Source organism: Jaculus jaculus, chromosome 12, assembly GCF_020740685.1.
Source record: "Jaculus jaculus isolate mJacJac1 chromosome 12, mJacJac1.mat.Y.cur, whole genome shotgun sequence".
Taxonomy (NCBI): domain Eukaryota; kingdom Metazoa; phylum Chordata; class Mammalia; order Rodentia; family Dipodidae; genus Jaculus; species Jaculus jaculus.
The window spans coordinates 95,967,519-95,986,607 of NC_059113.1; the positions used below are offsets into that span (position 1 = coordinate 95,967,519).

At 40.5% G+C, this 19,089-nt stretch overlaps 1 protein-coding gene across 4 annotated transcripts in view; it reads right to left on the reverse strand.

Annotated features, from left to right (window-relative positions):
* Nucleotides 1–19,089, reverse strand: part of Nr3c2 (nuclear receptor subfamily 3 group C member 2) — a 397,495-nt gene that overhangs the window by 368,444 nt on the left and 9,962 nt on the right. The window lies entirely within an intron of this gene.

Consider the following 19,089-nt stretch of genomic DNA (forward strand, 5'->3'; position numbering starts at 1 on the left):
CGTTTTCAAATCAAATCTGCACAGCGTGTGTAATGTGAGGGCCCATTTACCTTCATCTGTACCAGCCTAAGAGTTGGGAGCCACAGATCTAAACTTTCTTCATAATAATCTCTATGTTTGAAATTCAAAGAATAGAATTCTCAATTGGAAGGATTTCCTCTGTGCAATGATAGTTTTGTGGCTGGATTTCTTAAAGCTACACTTCTAATTCTTTATGTGAGGGGCTGTCTTAGGTCATACTTTCATGTGAGTAATTATTTAGCCACTAGACTTCCTATTTTTCCCTCTTCTCACTTTAGTTGGGCTTAATTACAATAAGGCACAGTTTATCACGGAGCATCTTCTGTGTGCCAGCACTTTATAGCAATGATTTTGGGACAAGTTACCAAGAATTGTAGGAGGTAAGAATCATTGTTTTCACTATTTTACAGATATTGACGCCCATTCTTGGGTTAATAATATGATCAAGAGCATAGATCAAGATCTTACCCTAGAGTCGGCATTCCTATACCCCAACCATTCTCCTATACATTCTTTTCTTACATTTTATCCAATTTATCAGGATTACTTTGCCTCCTGGTATATTCTCTCTCTTTTTGTTTTATTTTAGACAGAGAGACAGCAGGGTGGGGAGGGAGGGAATTGGCACACCAAGGCCTCAACTACTGCAATTAAACTCCAGATGCTTGTGTCACCTCGTGGGCATGTGTGACCTTGCATTTGACTCACCTTCGTGCATCTGGCTTACGTGGAATCTGGAAAGTGGAACATGGGTCATTAGGCTTTGCAGGCAAGTGCCTTAACCACTAAGCTATCTCTCCAGCCCTCCTGATATATTCTTTTTAATAATATTTATTTGACTGTGTGTGTGTGTGTGTGTGTGTGTGTGTGTGTAGAGAGAGAGAGAGAAAGAGAAGAGAAGAGAAGAGAGGAGAAGAGAAGAGAGGAGAAGAGAGGAGAGGAGAGGAGAGGGGAGGAGAGGGGAGGAGAGGGGAGGAGAGGGGAGGAGAGGGGAGGAGAGGGGAGGAGAGGGGAGGAGAGGGGAAGAGAGGGGAAGAGAGGGGAAGAGAGGGGAAGAGAGGGGAAGAGAGGGGAAGAGAGGGGAAGAGAGGGGAAGAGAGGGGAAGAGAGGGGAAGAGAGGGGAAGAGAGGGGAAGAGAGGGGAAGAGAGGGGAAGAGAGGGGAAGAGAGGGGAAGAGAGGGGAAGAGAGGGGAAGAGAGGGGAAGAGAGGGGAAGAGAAGAGAAGAGAAGAGAAGAGAAGAGAAGAGAAGAGAAGAGAAGAGAAGAGAAGAGAGAATGGGCACACCTTGGCCTGTAGCCATTGCAAATGAACTCCTCATTCATGTGCCACCTGTGTATCCAGCTTATGTAGGTCCTGGAAAAATGAACCTCAGTCCTTTGGTTTTGCAGGCAAGTGCCTTGACCACTAAGCCATCTCTCCAGGCCCTGATACATGCTTTTAAAGAATGCTCTCTCTTTATCTGTCAATATCTGTAAGCCTTTTGAACCTTATCTTGTTCAAATATACCTCTGGTCTGTTTATTTGGGTCTATTAGCATCCATATTTCATGAAATTCTTTTGCCTAGGTCACCACCATGCACAAATATTTACCACATGTCACAAGATGATGTCAACACAGAACCCAACACTACTGCTAAACCAACAATTCAAAGTGCACTGCCAATTATAAACATTCTCTTGGTAGTTGGTCCTCTTCCTGTTATGCAGCGACATTTTAACAATGACCAAGAGGACTCTATATTAACCTGGAAGACTGTGGGGTCATAACATGTTCAATGGAAGAGGTGGTATGTGAATCTATATGCGAAATATACCTTTGTATATGTATGCTGTGGTGGTGAGCGGGTGTAAGTTTGTTATTTCAACAACCCCCACAAGATATCACTTGAGCAAGAATAGCATAAGCCACAGTATACAGAATATGATGGAAGACTCTTTTTTAAAATACTTTTTCATTAATTTATTAGTGCAGATATTGGAGGAGTGTATGAAAGAGAAAGACAATGGGTGTGCCAGGGCCTCTAGCCACTGCCAACAAACTCCAGACGCATATGCCACCGTGCACATCTGGCTTACATAGGACCTGGAGAATCTAACTTGGGTCCTTAGGCTTTGTAAGGCTTTGTTCCTTAACTGCTAAGCCCTCTCTCCAGCCCAATGGAAGACTTCTGATATACTCCCAGCTAGAATATGGTGATGTACTGTGGATAATCTAGTGCCATGAGTGTTCATGAGGTCAAGTTCATGAGCCTCTTAGAACTGTATTAACGCCAATACTGTCAAAATGAGGACATATCTACATTCTTGTAAGACATTGTAGTTACCATGAAATTTCTTCATAATTAAAATTTTTCTGCGAAAGAGTATCAGGTCTTCTTTCTCCGTAAAAAAAGGCTTCTTCGGGCCTTTTCCAAACATCAGCTTTCCATTCTATATAAGACTATAGATGTTTTACTTCAACAATATACCACCTTACTGTCAGTGAGGCTTAGAGATTCAAGCAATATGGCTAACATTTCTATTTCAATATTTCAAAGTGTACTGAATGTATTGAAATTGAATGGTCATGGTGAGGTATTAAGACGACAGAAACAATCCAACTATGGTGTTTGGAGGTGGGGGTCTTCAGGTGGTAACTAAAATTAGATAGGGTCATCAGGGTATAGCACCCGTGACTGAATGCTGGTGGTCTCAGAAGGAGAGGAAGAGAAACACACCTACCCTGGGTCTTGCTTTGTGGTGCCTAGAGCTGCCTCAGGACAAGCGAGAAGGCCACTCTCAGACGTGGCCACTCAACCTGGCCCCTCCATCATCAGGAACCAAAGTAAATCCTTCTCTCTAGTAAAACCAAGTGGATGGGATTGTGTTATCAGCAATGGGAGACAGACTGATGCATAAGGAATGTGAATAACTATGTGCCCACTTTTGCAACAACGATAGTGAATTCATTTTTGTTTCTTCAGATTCTGGAGTGCCAACTTCCCGTGTTCTGAGTGCATGAGGTTGGGTAAAACCAAGCACCTATCCCTATCCCCTCCCTACACACACTCCACGAAGCCCGACACGTGGCCCCGGTTCCCAGTCACAATCTGTCAAGGCTCAGGTCAATCCTTTAACCAGGATCATCAAGTAATGAAAATGTCAGCCTAGAGTGCTACTGGCCAGAAGTCTTTTTTTATTTTTATTTTTATTTTTTTATTTTTCAAGGTAGGGTCTCACTGTAGCTCAGGCTGACCTGGATTTCACTATGGGGTCTCAGGATAGCCTTGAACTCACAGTGATCCTCCTACCTCTGCCTCCCAGGTGCTGGGATTAAAGGTGTGCGCCACCATGCCCGGCTTTGGCCAGAAGTCTTGATATGAAAGCTGAATGCAAAGACAAATGCTCTGGGGATGGACAGATAACTCTCAACCCATAACTGCTGAAATCTAGGGTCCAGCCCAGTCTAAGGCTTTCCTGTTGAACTTCTTCCATTTTGTGAGCCAATGTCTTTTGTTTTACACTAGTCAGGCATGGGTTCCTGTGTTATTTGCAAAGTCTGATCCCATTAAACTCACTTGTGACCACTGTATCCTTGATTGTTAAAATCAAATGTATAATTCCTCAGTGTTTCATGCTCAAGGCTCTCCTAGACACCTCCAGGATAATTCCTACCTGCAACCGGCTTTGCTGTGGGATCTTTTTCTAAATTTTTTTATTTTTATTTATTTATTTGAGAGCGACAGAGGAGGGAGGGAGGGAGGGAGGGAGGGGGGGAGAGAGAGAGAGAGAGAGAGTGTCTGCACGCCAGGGCCTCCAGCCACTGCAAACGAAGTCCAGATGCAAGCGCCCCATTGAGCATCTGGCTAACGTGGGTCCTGGGGAACTGAGCCTCGAACTGGGGTCCTTAGGCTTCATAGGCAAGTGCTTAACCGCTAAGCCATCTCTCAAGCCCCGTGCTGTGGGATCTTGAATATACCTGGCCTGGTGCTCCTACAGGGTGAAGCCTCTCTTATTGTTTGCTCTGACCACATACCTCAGACTGTGCTCTGACATACCAAGTACCCAGGAAGTGCATCTTAAATGAATGCATGCACAGCACATACACGGTGTTGGACTTGCTAGGCCCTGCAGGAAACTCAAAGACAAGTTCTGGCTCCAGTCACTGCTTACAGAATTACTGCCCACGCACTGGATTTTCAATACACCTCCGTATCATTTATGAAGTGTCAGATTTCATCAAAGACGCAGCAACTTTTAAAGACTAAGTACTGTTTTGTCGTGATTAAAACATGCTTGAGGGCTGGAGAGATGGCTTAGCGGTTAAGCGCTTGCCTGTGAAGCCTAAGGACCCCGGTTCAAGGCTCGGTTCCCCAGGTCCCACGTTAGCCAGATGCACAAGGGGGCGCACGCGTCTGGAGTTCGTTTGCAGAGGCTGGAAGCCCTGGCGCGCCCATTCTCTCTCTCTCCCTCTATCTGTCTTTCTCTCTGTGTCTGTCGCTCTCAAATAAATAAATAAAAAATGACCAAAAAAAAAAAAAAAAAAACATGCTTGAGATTTACCAATGTGACCACCTTCAGCGACACTGATGCAGTCATGCTGCTTGGTGTGTGGACACGGCCACCTCCGTCCAGCTTCACAACTCTGTTGGGTGAGGTGTTTAGTCAGCCTTGTTGTTCACTACGGGTTGAAGGAAGTTTAGTAAATACAATTGACATTTCACATAGTTATTTATAGGTGCATTCCTCTTTTAGAAATCTCCATGTTTTCCATCTTCAAAATAGTTTTGGTGTCTGCACTTGGGTAGAACCCAGGAGAGGGAACCCCTTTTAAAGATGAGTTACTGAAACATTCAATCGATCACAACATGCTAAGAATAGTATGTGATGAGATAACGTTTATCATTCTTTGTTAATTCAAAGTCTTCAAATAGCTGAGGGCTGGCAGGCTCGGGATTGGCTCGATTTCTCAAAAAGATCAACTGTGGTGCTGACAGGGAACTCTCCTCATTTTCCCCATTAATATTTTTATCTTGTTTTATGTCTACATTACTCAAACCCCTCAAAATACTAGAATATGCTTACTTCCCCCAAGAATGAAATTGGCAAGAATTACATTTTTTATTTTTTTTAATTTTTATTTATTTATTTGAGAGCGGCAGACAAAGGAAAGAGACGGAGGGAGGGAGGGAGAATGGGCGCACCAGGGCCTCCAGCCACTGCAAACGAACTCCAGATGATGCGCCCCCTTGTGCATCTGGCTAATGTGGGTCCTGGGGAAATCAAGCTTCGGACTGGGGTCCTTAGTCTTCACAGGCAAGCACTTAACCACTAAGCAGTCTCTCCAGCCCGAGAATTACATTTTTTAAAGGACATATTTTATCAGTGTATGAGACCGCAGCAGCTGGGCTGGGCTCACAGAGTTCTATTCTTCACTTCTGCCCCTCAGGTACTAGCAGCAAATCCATCCTTCAAAAAAAATGCGCAGTTCAGGCAATTATGCTCTCATAAAAAAAATCTTTAGCTTTGAAAATGAACATTATTAGCTCAAAAGTAGCTAGTACCTGCTGAAGGGCATCTACACACCACCCATGGATCTAAATGGCTCAGAAGGCCTAAATATGTACAAGCCAGTGGCTTTAGAGAACATAAAGAAAGACTGCTGGGTTTCTAATGCCTCTGTCACCTACTCATGACATCTGTCAATCTCGTTATTTCCTAAAACACAGTACTTGTTGGGGGGGGGGATGCTATATTCACTTGAATCATAGCAACCAAGTCCAAAACACAGGGTATATGTCAACCAAATTATCATTATTTCTGACACATACAGAAAACCTCCAAAGTCTCAAAGGAAAATTCAGTTACATTTACCTCCATTAAATATGAAAATATAGGAATACAAGAGAAATATTTTGTGTATATACACATTTACATAATCTTCCACCAGTTATTTTTCCAGATATGTCAAACCAGTAGATGGCTCTTCCTGCTTCCATTTTTTGGGGAGTATTATTTTTCCCATAGCCTAATAGAGTACTTTGAGTACTGAAATTACTGACTTTATCTAAACAAAAAAATACTGTGTATTTTATGCTAATGTCATAATAGTGTTTAAAAATTCCCATTGTTCCTGTAAACCTCTGCATTTTCCTTTAGTGTGCTGCTTGGTAAACTATTTTAGCGATTAACCCACATGGGGCAGTAGTACAACAGAAACAGTTTAGGGGTCATATAAGCAAGCATTCTATCATTTACTCTTTTTTTTTTTTTTTTTTTACTTTTTTATTTGAGAGTGACAGACAGAGAGAAAGACAGATAGAGGGAGAGAGAGAGAATGGGCGCGCCAGGGCTTCCAGCCACTGCAAACGAACTCCAGACGCGTGCGCCCCCTTGTGCATCTGGCTAACGTGGGACCTGGGGAACCGAGCCTCGAACCGGGGTCCTTAGGCTTCACAGGCAAGCGCTTAACCGCTAAGCCATCTCTCCAGCCCCTCATTTACTCTTTTTAAAAGTATCGTTTAGTTCAGGAGAGAGAGGTGTATGGGTATTGTCAGAACCCTCCTGATGCTGCAAATAAACTTTAGACTATGTGCCACTGTCTTTATGTGGGCATGGGGGACTCAAACCCACACTGTCAGGCTTTGCAAGCAAGCACTTAAACCTGCTGAGCCATCTCTCCCGCCCCTCCCTCCCACAATCTTTCTTTTTCTTTAAAGTACTAGTGGCACCCTTCCCTCGCATGCCAGTGGCCACTGGAGCCCTTATCCTGCCTCAATTACCCATGTGGCTGGCAGTCACTCAACTTTGTTTCTCTCTTAATTGCTATATTCCATTTCCCTTCCCAGAATCACCTTTTTTGCAGTTTGATGCCATTTCTATGTTTAGGAAAGTGTTGACTAATGTTATATTAAAAGTGTGCCAGTCAACTTTGCATTGTTATAATGAGTACTTGAGAGAAGCAGCTTAAGAGGTAAGATTTCTTTTGTTCAATTCCAGAGCTTTCGGTCGACTGTGGCAGGGAGGACACGGTGGAGCTGAGCAGACAGTATCGTGGGGAGCAAGAGAGAGAAACGAGGAGGAGGGGGCAGAGGGTATGAGGTAGCCCCTAAGAGCATGCCGCCCCGGGGGACACACTTCCTCGAGCTAGCTATATCTTAAAGTTTCCAGGACCTCCCAAAACTGCTACCAGCTGGGATCAAGCCCTTAACACTTGTGGGGACATGTGATATTCGAACCAAAACAGTACCCATCACTTTATCCCAGCACTTACAGCTTTCTAAACCCTCATTTTCCCACTACCATTAATTTCCTCCCAGCAGGCTTCATCTGTGCTGTCTGCATGTGATGTGTATTATCCTTGAATACCCTCCCCACTCCTCGCCAAATACCAATCTTCAAATGCCAACTGGATCTCACCTCCCATACAAAGAAAGTTTCCCTGACTTTCTAGCCCACACAGAGCTCTTTCTTTTCCAATCTTTGGTAACAGTTCTTATCAACATCCATACGAGCAAACGTGTAACCAGGGAGCGGGAAAAAAGCTATGCCCACTCTCTAGAGGATTCATCAGCCAGACAAAAGACAGAGGGACATTTGGGTAACTCACACAAGTTAAGAACAAAGTGGGTACCAAGTAACTTGAATATTACCTGTTCTTTCCCCCTCTGACAATACATAATTGTTGTTTAATATTTTATTTATTTGAGAGAGGGGGAGATGTGGGGGGAAGACACACACACACACACACACACACACACACACACAAAGGGCATACCAGGGCATGTAGCCACTACAAACAAAATCCAGATACATGCACTGCCTTGTGCATCTGGCCTATGTGGGTACTGGGAATCAAACCTGGGTCCTTCGGCTTCACATGCAAGTGCATTAGCCTCTTAACCATCATTCCAGCCCTGATAGAGAATTGTAAATAGCTTCTTTTCCCTCTTAGTTCTATGTCTCATATCTAAATACACTGATAACAAAACAACAAAACAAACAACCTAATAAAAATGGGCCTAAGAGTGTGCAGGCATATAGATGGAAAATGCATGAAAAGATGTTTGGTGTCATTTACACATCAAAGAAATGCAAATTTAAGGTACAACCAGACACCAGTATACAGCTATTATAATACAGTCAAAAAGACCAACTCTGAAGTATTGTCAACGATGCAATAGACTGGCAATCTCGTACACTGATGGTTAGGCTGTAACTTGCTATAACCATTTTGAAAAACAACTTGACGTTTTCTTAAAAATTAAACTGGTGTCTACCTCAGGATCTAGCCAAATTCTGTTTCTACTATCTACTGAAGAAAAAAAAAAGCAAAATCCATGTAGCGATTTGGTTGTTGATATTTATACCATTTTATTGTAGTAGATCAAACTGGTAACTACCTTAATGCCCACTGACAGGTAAAAATGAACAAAGCAAGATTCAGTTATAGATGGAAAACTATTTGGCAATTAAAGAAATCACCTTTTTTTTTAAAAAAATATTTATTTGTTAGAGAGAGAGAGAGTATGAATGGGTATGCCAGGACCTCTAGCCACTGCAAACTCCAGGCACATGTGTCACCTGTACTACTGTCTTTAATGGGTACTGGGGAATTAAACGTGGGTCTTCAGGCTTCGCAGGCAAGGCCCTTAACCACTAAGCCATTTCTCCAACCCAAGAAACCATGGATCTCAAGTGCAATATGCTAAATGAAACAAGGTGAGGTCAAGAGATTCCATGTAATATTATTTCATCCATACACTAATGTAGAGAAAGCAAAATCAGACATATAAGACACGTGATGACACAAGTGGTCACTGGTCTTGGGGGGGGGGCGCTGGAGAGCGGGGGGGGCACAGGAGGGCAATCTGTTGGGTGATGCAACTGTTTTGTGTTTTTATTGGATGGTGATGACATTAACTGCACGATTTGCTTTTTGAAATTGAAAAAACAAATTCTCAAGGGACTTTGAGAGATAGATGGCTCAGCAGTTAAAGGCCCTTGCTTATGAAGCCTACCAGCATGGGTTCAATTCTCCAGCCCCAACGTAAAGCCAGATGCAGACAGTAGAGCCAGCGTCTGGAGTTTATTCCCAGCAACAAGAGGCTGTAGTGCGCCCATGTCTACTCACAGGCCCTCTTCCTCCCTCCCTCTCTTCCTTCTCCTCACAAATAAGTAAACTTAATTTTTATTTTATTTTATTTTTTTTTTTTTGGTTTTTTGAGGTAGGGTTTCACTCTAGCCCAGGCTGACCTGGAATTCACTAAGGAGTTTCAGGGTGGCCTCGAACTCACAGTGATCCTCCTACCTCTGCCTCCCAAGTGCTGGGATTAAAGGCGTGCGCCACCACGCCCGGCTAAACTTAAAAATATATATAATCTCAAAATAAGTCTAAGAGCATAAATTACAAATTAGGTTGGAGAACACTATTACCATTTACTCTCTTGTGTTGACATGAGAAAAACAAATGCTGTTCTTGCCTTTTACTTTGTGAAAAGTTTTCAAGTTATGTTGATAGACATTCCATTTTTGTTTGCTAAACTCAATGAAGTTTTCATGAATATTTGACAATTCTAGAAATACTATACACTCACCAATATTTACCTGTCATTCTAGATACATATACACCTTCACGTCTCTGCGGACGAGTGCACCCTTCACTCAATCTTTAAGTGAACACCAAGAGTGGACCTGACATGCTTCCAAATCTAACACGCTCTTGGAAGAGACTACACAAGGTCCTTGGTCTCGTGCAGTCCACTTTCCAGTGAGAGAAAACGAAGCAAATGATGACCTGACCATAGCATGGACTATGGAGTCAACCGTGAAAGAAAGGGGTGTGTTGGCAGGCCAGGAACAGGCAATCACTTTGCAGAGAGGGCAACATCTGTGTTGATCCTGAGTGACAAGAAAAAGGAAGAAACCAAAACCCGAGGGGAGAGATTTTCTAGCCAAGACACCAGTAAGTTCACACTGGGGTTTGGTCCCTTGGAGCCACAGAAAGGTCTGTGTGGGCAATGGGCAAGAAAAAAATAAATAAATAAAAAAAAGAATAAACAACAGATACTAAAATCAGTAGTTGGAGGCCTGAGAATTTAGTGTGTCATAGACTAACTTTGTTAACTATAGGTGAAGCCACCACAGGGCTTTATGTCAAAACCACACAATCTGATTTACCTTGAAATCTTTAAAACATCCACCTGTTTGCCTATTTCTTCGGGCCATCTGACTTTCTCCTTCGGTATCTCAACTGTTTCTTCATTTACTTTAGTCGGGCAGCCTTGGGCTCATCCCAGACTCTATCTCAGTTTCCAAATATGTCAAACAGTCATACCAGCTTACAGAGCTGCCAAGACACATTGGTTCAGTCTTCCAGTTGAACATTTGACTCTAGTATTGCCTTCCCAAGACACCGCTCTCATCTATTATGTCCCGTTTCTCACCTTTCCAATCTCAGCCAAGTCCATTGCCTTCTTTACATTGAACCTCTCAAACCATATCCTGACCCTAATACTGCTGTTTCTACCCTTCATCCTCTTTATTTGTTAATCACCCAGGTAGATATTTTTCAATAGTTTAGAGGTCATTAGTGTGCCTGTGCACTCTAAATTTCTCCTCTTCCTTGCTTACTTAGCCCTTGGCCAACCACAGTCATTCCCTTTCCAATCACCCTATCGAATCTCTTCTTGAAGGTCACCCTGTCTTACTCCTGCCCCATCCAACCCCACCGCCTGGCTTTCTGCTACCGTCTGTTACTAGAAGGGAAGGGCAGTGCAACAAAAAGACACGTGGACAACATTCTACTGCCAACTTGGTTACCATCTACATGGAAAACACATGCGATCTCTCCTCATTCTTAGTTTCAGGACCTGTAGCCATGGTGGGCTGCATTCCATAGACAGCCTTAGAACCATTTTGACTGGGGAATTCTAAGACCTGCCATGACTCCTGGCTTGGCATCCATGACTCAGCATTATCTTGATTCCCTCAACAATATCCATCTCCTTTATTAGGATATGTTGCTCATCGTAATGGGTTCACATTCATCCATGTTCCTAGCAAAGTGTATCCATAATAACCCCTCTCAAATGTCACATCTATGAAGAAGCTTCCACGCTCTCAGTCTAACCTCGCCACCTATACACGTAATATTTCTAGTCAGAGGCAATTCTGGTACTTAAAACTTGGGAAACCAAAATATCACCACTTTCTCTCCACACCTATTTTTCTTCAGTTTTCTATTTCTCTTTATTGCTTTTCATCATCCATGGCAAACTCAATAGGTAGTACCTTACAATTTGGTTCTGTGTAAGAAACTCTAAAGTGCTATTGCCTAGTAATAGTAGGGTGACTCACAATAGGTCATGATTTATGGTGCATATCTCAAAAAATCTATGAGAAAAAAAGTGTTTGGATACTTTTGATATAAAGAAATAATAAATATTCAAATGGGGTATGGTGACGTATAACTTTAAATCCAGCATTGGGGAAGCAGAGGTAAGAGGATCATTTTGAGTTCGAGGCTAGTCTGAGAGTACAGAGTAAGTTACAGAGTTACAGATCCTCTTGGGCTAGAAAGAGAGAGCACTCCTGAAGAAACAACAACAACACACAAACAGGGGCTGGAGAGGTGGCTTAGTGGTTAAGTGCTTGTCTATGAAGCCTAAGGATCCTGATTCGAGGCTCGATTCCCCAGTAGCCACATGGCATATACGTCTGGAGTTCATTTGCAGTATCTGCAGGCCCTGATATGCCCATTCTCTCCCTCCCTCCCTCTCTCTCTCTCTCAATCATGATTAGGCAATTTGTAGATGTGTCAAAACACATGTGTACCTTATTAATATGCACAATGAAAAAAAAAAAAAACAGGTCAAAAAAATCTTGAAAAGACTGAGGGACTGTCCCAGACAGAGAGACTGAAGAGACACACAATGCTGCACCGGAACCAGCTCTGTTTGCTGTAAGAGACATTACTAGGACATCTGGCAAAACCACAGTGAGATCTGTTGAGTAGACGTTAGTAAGTCACCAATACTGATTTCTTGGTTTTGATAGTTATATTGTGTTAGCACAAGGCAATATCCTGGGGGAATGGCTCAGTCAGTAAAGTGTTTGCTGGGTAAGCATGAGGAACTGAGTTTCCTATTCCAGCACCCATGTAAAAGACCAAGAGCAGTAAGGCGTGCCTATAATCCCAGTGCTGGGGAGACAGAGACTTAGGGGCATACTAAATCCTAGTCTACCCTGACCAGTGAGATCCAGGTTCACTAAGAGACCCAATCAAAAAAAGAATTATGGAGAGCAATTGAAAAAGATACCTGGTACATACATAAATACATACATACACACACACACACACGGGCACACATTGATTGATTGATTGATTGATTGATTGATTGATTGATAAACAATAGAGAAAGAGAGAGCATGTGTGTTCTTTGTAGTGGACTTTGATTTTTTTTGGTCAAATTTTAATATTTTAAAATAAAATTATACAATATTGTCTTCTACACTAGTTTGTTCTGCAGTATCTCTAATCTTCTTTCCACTACCCTCCTTCCTTGCTCTAGAGAGCCTCATTTCAATGCTCCCACACAGGGGAGGTGCTTTCCTTACAAGATTTTGCATCACAATTCCTACCCAACTAAAGTTTTCCAAGTGCATCCCAGCTAACACTACTTCCTGTAACAGTTCCTGCCCCAACATCCAAAGAGTTTCTCTTCACGCACCAAATTACATGCCGATTTTTTGGTATGACTTTCAAGTTCAAATCTCTTCTGGTTCCAACTAACCTCTCCCAGGCTTCCTTCTCTCCACTGGCCATATCCCTGTCAGCCACAAAGCTGGTTTTCTGCACGAGGCCTGTGTTACCTCGATCAGGTAATGCCTACCCCTTGCAGATTTTCCCAACTATGTATTAATCCCACCTCTCCATTTCCCAAGATTAACCTGTATCATCTCTCCCTAGAAGAATATCTAGTCAGGGGCTGGAGAGATGGCTTAGCAGTTAAGCACTTGCCTGTGAAGCCTAAGGACCCCAGTTCTAGGCTTGATTCCCCAGGACCCAGGTAAGCCAAATGTACAAAGTGGCACATGCACCTGGAGTTCGTTTGCAGTGGCTAGAGGCCCTGGCATGCCCATTCTCATTCTCTCTCTCTGCCTCTTTCTGTCTGTTGCTCTCAAATAAATAAAAATAAACAAACAAAAAAGAATACCTAGTCAATTTTGCCCCTTACATGTGATATTCTATTCTGTCTCACATTACAAATTTGTATATCTGTCTCAATAACTAGTAACACATAAGGTGATATTACATGCCAATGCAATTCTTATCAGTACTAAGATTAAGTCTTAGCCAAAGTTATGTCTCCAGAATCCAGTGATTATCTTACACTTGCTCCCTAAGGCATTACCTTTTTAAACATTCAGACTGTTTTGTTCCTTGGATAGAGTTTTCTATTTCTACTATAAAATCTAAGTAATGCCTACCTCTTTTCAACATAGAAATTTTGGCTTTAGTCACACCACTAATAATCTTAAGTCTAGAACATCAGTTAAGGTAACGAACAAATGTTTATATGTAATTACATGTTAATTTCATCATTGCCTTGCTATTTAAAGACTGCACTAAAATTCTTGAAACTAAAACAAAGCTTGTATTTCATAAGTTTCAGACTCAGAACTGTAAAGTTTAAAAAGTTGTTTTCTTAGTAAATTTTGGAATGTTCTCCATAGAGATGATCCAAGTTAGTGAATATACCAAAGCATAATAAAGAAGCCCATATTTCCATCTATATTTGAATTTAACATATAAAACAGACAAATTATTTAGCATCAGGCCTGAAAATTTTATCAGCAGATGAGTAATATGAAATGAAAGCAACAGCTGAAAGCCAGAAAAAGTATTATTTCAGAGGAAAAAAAAATAATGACACCAAAACATTAAGAGAAGTCAAGTGCTGTTCCGAAATTATGCTATCAATATAGCATTTGCTATTATTCTGGCATGTCAGAACAGAAAGGGTGGGGCACACCCAGAATTTCAATATTAAAAAAGGCATCAGATCTATCAATGAGACAACTCCAGATCATAGTCAGCAAATCATGGCAATAAAAACTGCCATAAGTTGAGAGAAAACCGAATCTAAATGAAACTTTGGATTTTGTCTGCACTTCTGTACTTTTATATTTAAGTATGCAGTAAGCAGGCTCTAAGTAAACTATTTTAGATGATAAAAGAAGGCTGCACTGAAATTTGACGCTAAGATATGTGTGATATGAAAAGCAAACCTTATAAAATTACCCTGTTCATAGTGGTTTGTATATTACAAAGCTCTAAGGAATTTTTTTCCCTGATAAAATTATCACCACTCTTCCCAGAAATAACATAAGTAGCTGAAAGTAAGTGAATCGTTAGAAGAAGCAAACCTCATTTGAAAACCATCTCAAAAACATTATTTAAGACTCTTCTTGAGAAATTCTAGCTATATAAGCCATGTCAAAGTCAAAATATTATGTAAGAATAACTTTTATAAAGAAAGTGACATGTTTTCATCCCCAAATGCCCCAAGCAGTACTGCTATGGATTTGTGATAATAAGCACCGATTTACAAGCAAACAGCCCACTCCCATGAAACCCACTCTTCTCAATACAATGATATCTATACATACAAAAAAATTAAGGATAGGGAACTTTATCAAAATCTCCCTGAATTCCGAAGCATCTAGGATATCATATATAGTGAATTTTAAAAAAAGACAATTGAAAAATAAAAGTAATTGTTATTTACTAGCTTCTAAAATTCTATCATGAAAAAAGTCAGTACAAATAAAGATCAATACCTGATTACTGTCTTAAAGCTTACCAGAAGATGCCCTTTGAAATAGTGAACTTTATATTCAAAAGTCTAAGTCAATATTAGCACTATGTTATGATGCTATCAAAGTGACTATGACTGTCGCCATAAACAGCCGGTGTTATGTCAACAGAAGAGCCTGTTTCCGTGAGGAATAGTGCAAACAAAAAGAACCAGGAATTCATAGGAGGTGTCAGATTTTATAAAAGATCAGATTAAAAAAATGAGAAGAACCAAAAATATTGCTCCAATTTTCAAGTAAAATAATAAGCCATCCCACTGTCCTTTAAAATGTCAAGTGGCAAAGACATTTTTCTACCCAGAGAGACTTTGGAATAAAAAATACTTGAGACCTGGGGCTGGAGAGATGACTTAGTGGTTAAGGCGTTTGCCTGCCATGCCAAAGGATTGTGGTTCAATTCCCCAGGACCCACGTAAGCCAGATGCACAAGGAGGTGCGTGCGTCTGGAGTTCATTTGCAGTGGCTGGATGACCTGATGTGTCCATATTCATTCATTCTCCCCCCCCTAAATAAATATGTATATTAAAAACAAAAGAATACTTGAGACCAGATAAGCCAATATATTAAAGGACACTATTTTGATTCTTCAAGGAACAATGCTTACATTCAGTAATTTCATGTGCATTGAGCTCAACTTACATGTTAAGATAAAGAAACTGAGGCACAGAAAGGCGTTGACCCCTGGGAGGTCACAGTTTTGTTTGGCGCAGAGCTGACAAGGAAACTGCAATCCAGTGATATGACTAGGTCCGGTGTCCACCGTAAAGCTTTGCACTGAGCTCGTCATAATTTACTTTACAATTTGGCACTCAGACAATCACTACACTGGCAATTATTAACAGAGGCGACTTTGGGCAATGCTCGCACGGAATGCCCACACACCGAAATGAAGACGACACACACTTGACAGTCATTACTCATTTCTGTTAGCTTGAAAATTGATCTTGGTGACAGCCAGTTATTTTTTTCTTATTTGAATAGAATACTCCTTCTTCGGACAACTAGCAAGGCTAATACAAATATAAAAAATCCCCTCTCTTCACTTAACATCTTAAAAGTGCAAAAGATAGGACAATTATCAACTTCTATATGTCTCAAAACAATTTTCACTCCCAACAAGTAGCTAAGTAGCTAGGTAGGACAGTGGTCAAAAGAGAAGGACAATCAATATCTTCTACATGCACACTCACAAGCCCACATACAACATGCATCAACACATGCACATACAACACACATACACATGTGAAAAACAAAAGGAATAGCAAAGACCCTAAAGAACTTTTATGTGAGTTATAGCTCGATTTAATTTAAACTAACATTTTCACTCATTTCCAAACAAATCATTACACAGTAACATAAACTGTAAGAATATGAAAAATAACTATTTTCCCAAATTAAAAAAAAAAACACTTTACTGAGAAAGTTTTCCTTTTTGTATTACTTTTTTTTGCATGTCGGCTGTCTTGATTATCAGTAAGACAACTGGAATATCCTATCTACTGCATTTCATGTGTGGTGAATTGGTTTGCTCTACATATAATGAAAAAAAATCTGATCTCACACGGATTTGCTAGGAAGTAGGGAGAGGTCTAGTTGGGTAGGTAGGATGCTTTGGCGTCACCGTATAAATGAGCAGCGAGCAGTTTCTCAAATGTTAGAGGTAATGTGAAATCTGGAATAACCCCACTGGGTTTTTAATCACCGCTACAGGAAAATCCTTCAGTCTGTCTTCCATTTTCAGTGGATCTCATGCTTACTCATCATTTTTGATTCCATGAACTTCCTTGAAACAGCCTACAAATATTTTCCTATATATGGTCCTGACCCTTTTCATTAATTAATTCATTAATATAGTCAACAGTCCTTGAAATGGGATCTCATAAATGAAGAAGTAGGCCCAGAAAAAAAAAATAATCACACAAAATGAGAAGACAAATGAGGAAGCTCGGAGTGGAGTTAGAATGATAGTTATACCATGTGCTCCAAGTAAAGGACTTGTGCTTCCTCTGACGCTTGAGCCTATATATTCTTGGAATGGTCAAAACAAATAGTCATAAAGAATTGTTAGTCTACAAGAGATGTCAAGCAATGTCACAGCTTTCATACTAAAGTGTGGAAAAGTTAGGTGGCACAAAACCAGTACACATGCAAGGAAAATGCATCCCTTTTTACAATACTAACAATCATGTAAGTAATTTTAAACACTCAAGTGAAGACAAGACACATCATCTCCCATGCTCACAGATGTAGGCTTGCTCACCCATTCCGATGACCATGCCTACCGCTATGGGTGCTGGATAATCAGGAGGGAATTGTGAACTGAGTGTGAGAATTATAGGTAAAATAATAGAAAAAAGATATAAAACAAATATAAGCACGAATAACTTTAGCTATTGCAATCTCTCTAGTGTATCTACTAAAAATAACATTCAAAACTAAAAAAGTAGAATTGTAGTAATAATTATGCAGAGCCTAGCTGAAAAATTATTACAAGAGATTATCAAATATTTCTTGTGGAAAAATACTTAAATACTTCAAGTGTTTCTTTAAATTTTGCGGAATTTTCTTCTTCTTACAAAAACTAAAAGAAATGGTCGACAAGACTATTCCAAACAACTAAGTTGTATATAATGGCATACTAACATACTAGATGACTGTTGGAAGTACTTCCCACAAATTGTCCCACATAAAATTTCTTTCACCCTCTTTGAGATCTATGTAGATGAGACAATGAAGCACAGAGAGGCGAGAAGCCGTACAAAAGGACATAAGTAACAGCAGCTGGAATGGTCAGCCATCAGGTGACGCCACTTAGACTGACTCAATCAAAGCATCGCTTACAGAAATACCCATGCCATGCACAGGTATTCCCTTCACTACAAGTAAAAGCACTGGCAATAAAGTCCTGATGGCAGCGTTCCTATCTCACAGTGTAGGTTAGAGCTTCGAACTTAAGAGAAAGCACTGGGATACGATCGGATCTCTCCTGCTACCGAGAACTATGTGACTGTATTTTTTTTTTTTTTTCCCAATGGAGTGTTCACTTCTGCACAGGCTAGAAGAGACCGGGGTTAAGCTAATGATACGGACAAGCAAATATGAATTAAAAGAACAGTCAAAGATGTAGTAATACAGGTAGAGCCTATATTCTGTTAGTGGGATGGACATAATTCCCACAAAATAAGATTTTAGGGAAATGAGGTGAAATATCCACATGTTCCTAGATGCCTAAAGAATGAATTTCTGTTCTAATTTTTTTTTTTTATAAGCCTGGGCATGGTGGCACACACCTTTTAATCCCAGCACTCGAAGCAGAGGTAGGAGGATTGCTGTAAGTTCGAGGCCACCCTGAGACTATATAGTGAATTCCAGGTCAGCTTGAGCTGCAGTGAAACCTTACCTCGAAAAACCAGAAAAAAAAATTATATATTCCACTAAAGTTTCACTTATCACAGTCGTGTAATAAACACAGGACTAGAGCAAAGTCCATTGGAAGTATTCATTTCATTACCCAGAACCACCCTTTATGCTCATATCTCAAACCCCTTCCTTGTTTTTCTATACACACACAGTATGCTATCTGCACTGAGGAAAGCCAAAACACATTTAATAGTAAAGAAAATACATCTTCTTGCAGATCTTACAAGTTATAAATACGCCTATTCAAAATGACAGTTACATATTCCCCACTTCCAATATAAGAAAGCAAGACCGTCCACTAAGTAAATTTAGATGTGCTGAGTCTTTCAAAGTCCTCACAGTTAAGGAAATGATTTATTTGTTTAAGAAAACACAATTTTCATATAATTAGCCTACCTAGAAAATGGTGGGAGGGAAGCTTTTGGGTAACAGATTGGGGGTTCTATTTTCTTTTTCAAAACCAATGAAGTAATTAATAAAGAATATGAAAAGAAAAAAGAAAAGACCAAAACCATGAAGAAAGTAATTTAATGCAGTCTCAGAGAACCAGCAGACAGCTAGAAGGGAAAAAAAAAATCTAGCACTAGTCTGCTAAAGTAAATATAGCAACTGGCAGTAGAAAATAAACATTTTCCAAACACCTAAAACAGACGACAGAGGGATGTCTATATAAGTTTCTTCAAAGTCAACACAGATATTTTCTAGATCTTAAAAGTTCTTGTTCCTCTATGTTAAAAAATTATAGCATTATAGCAACAATCAAAGGAGAGTGCAAAATATTCCTTTT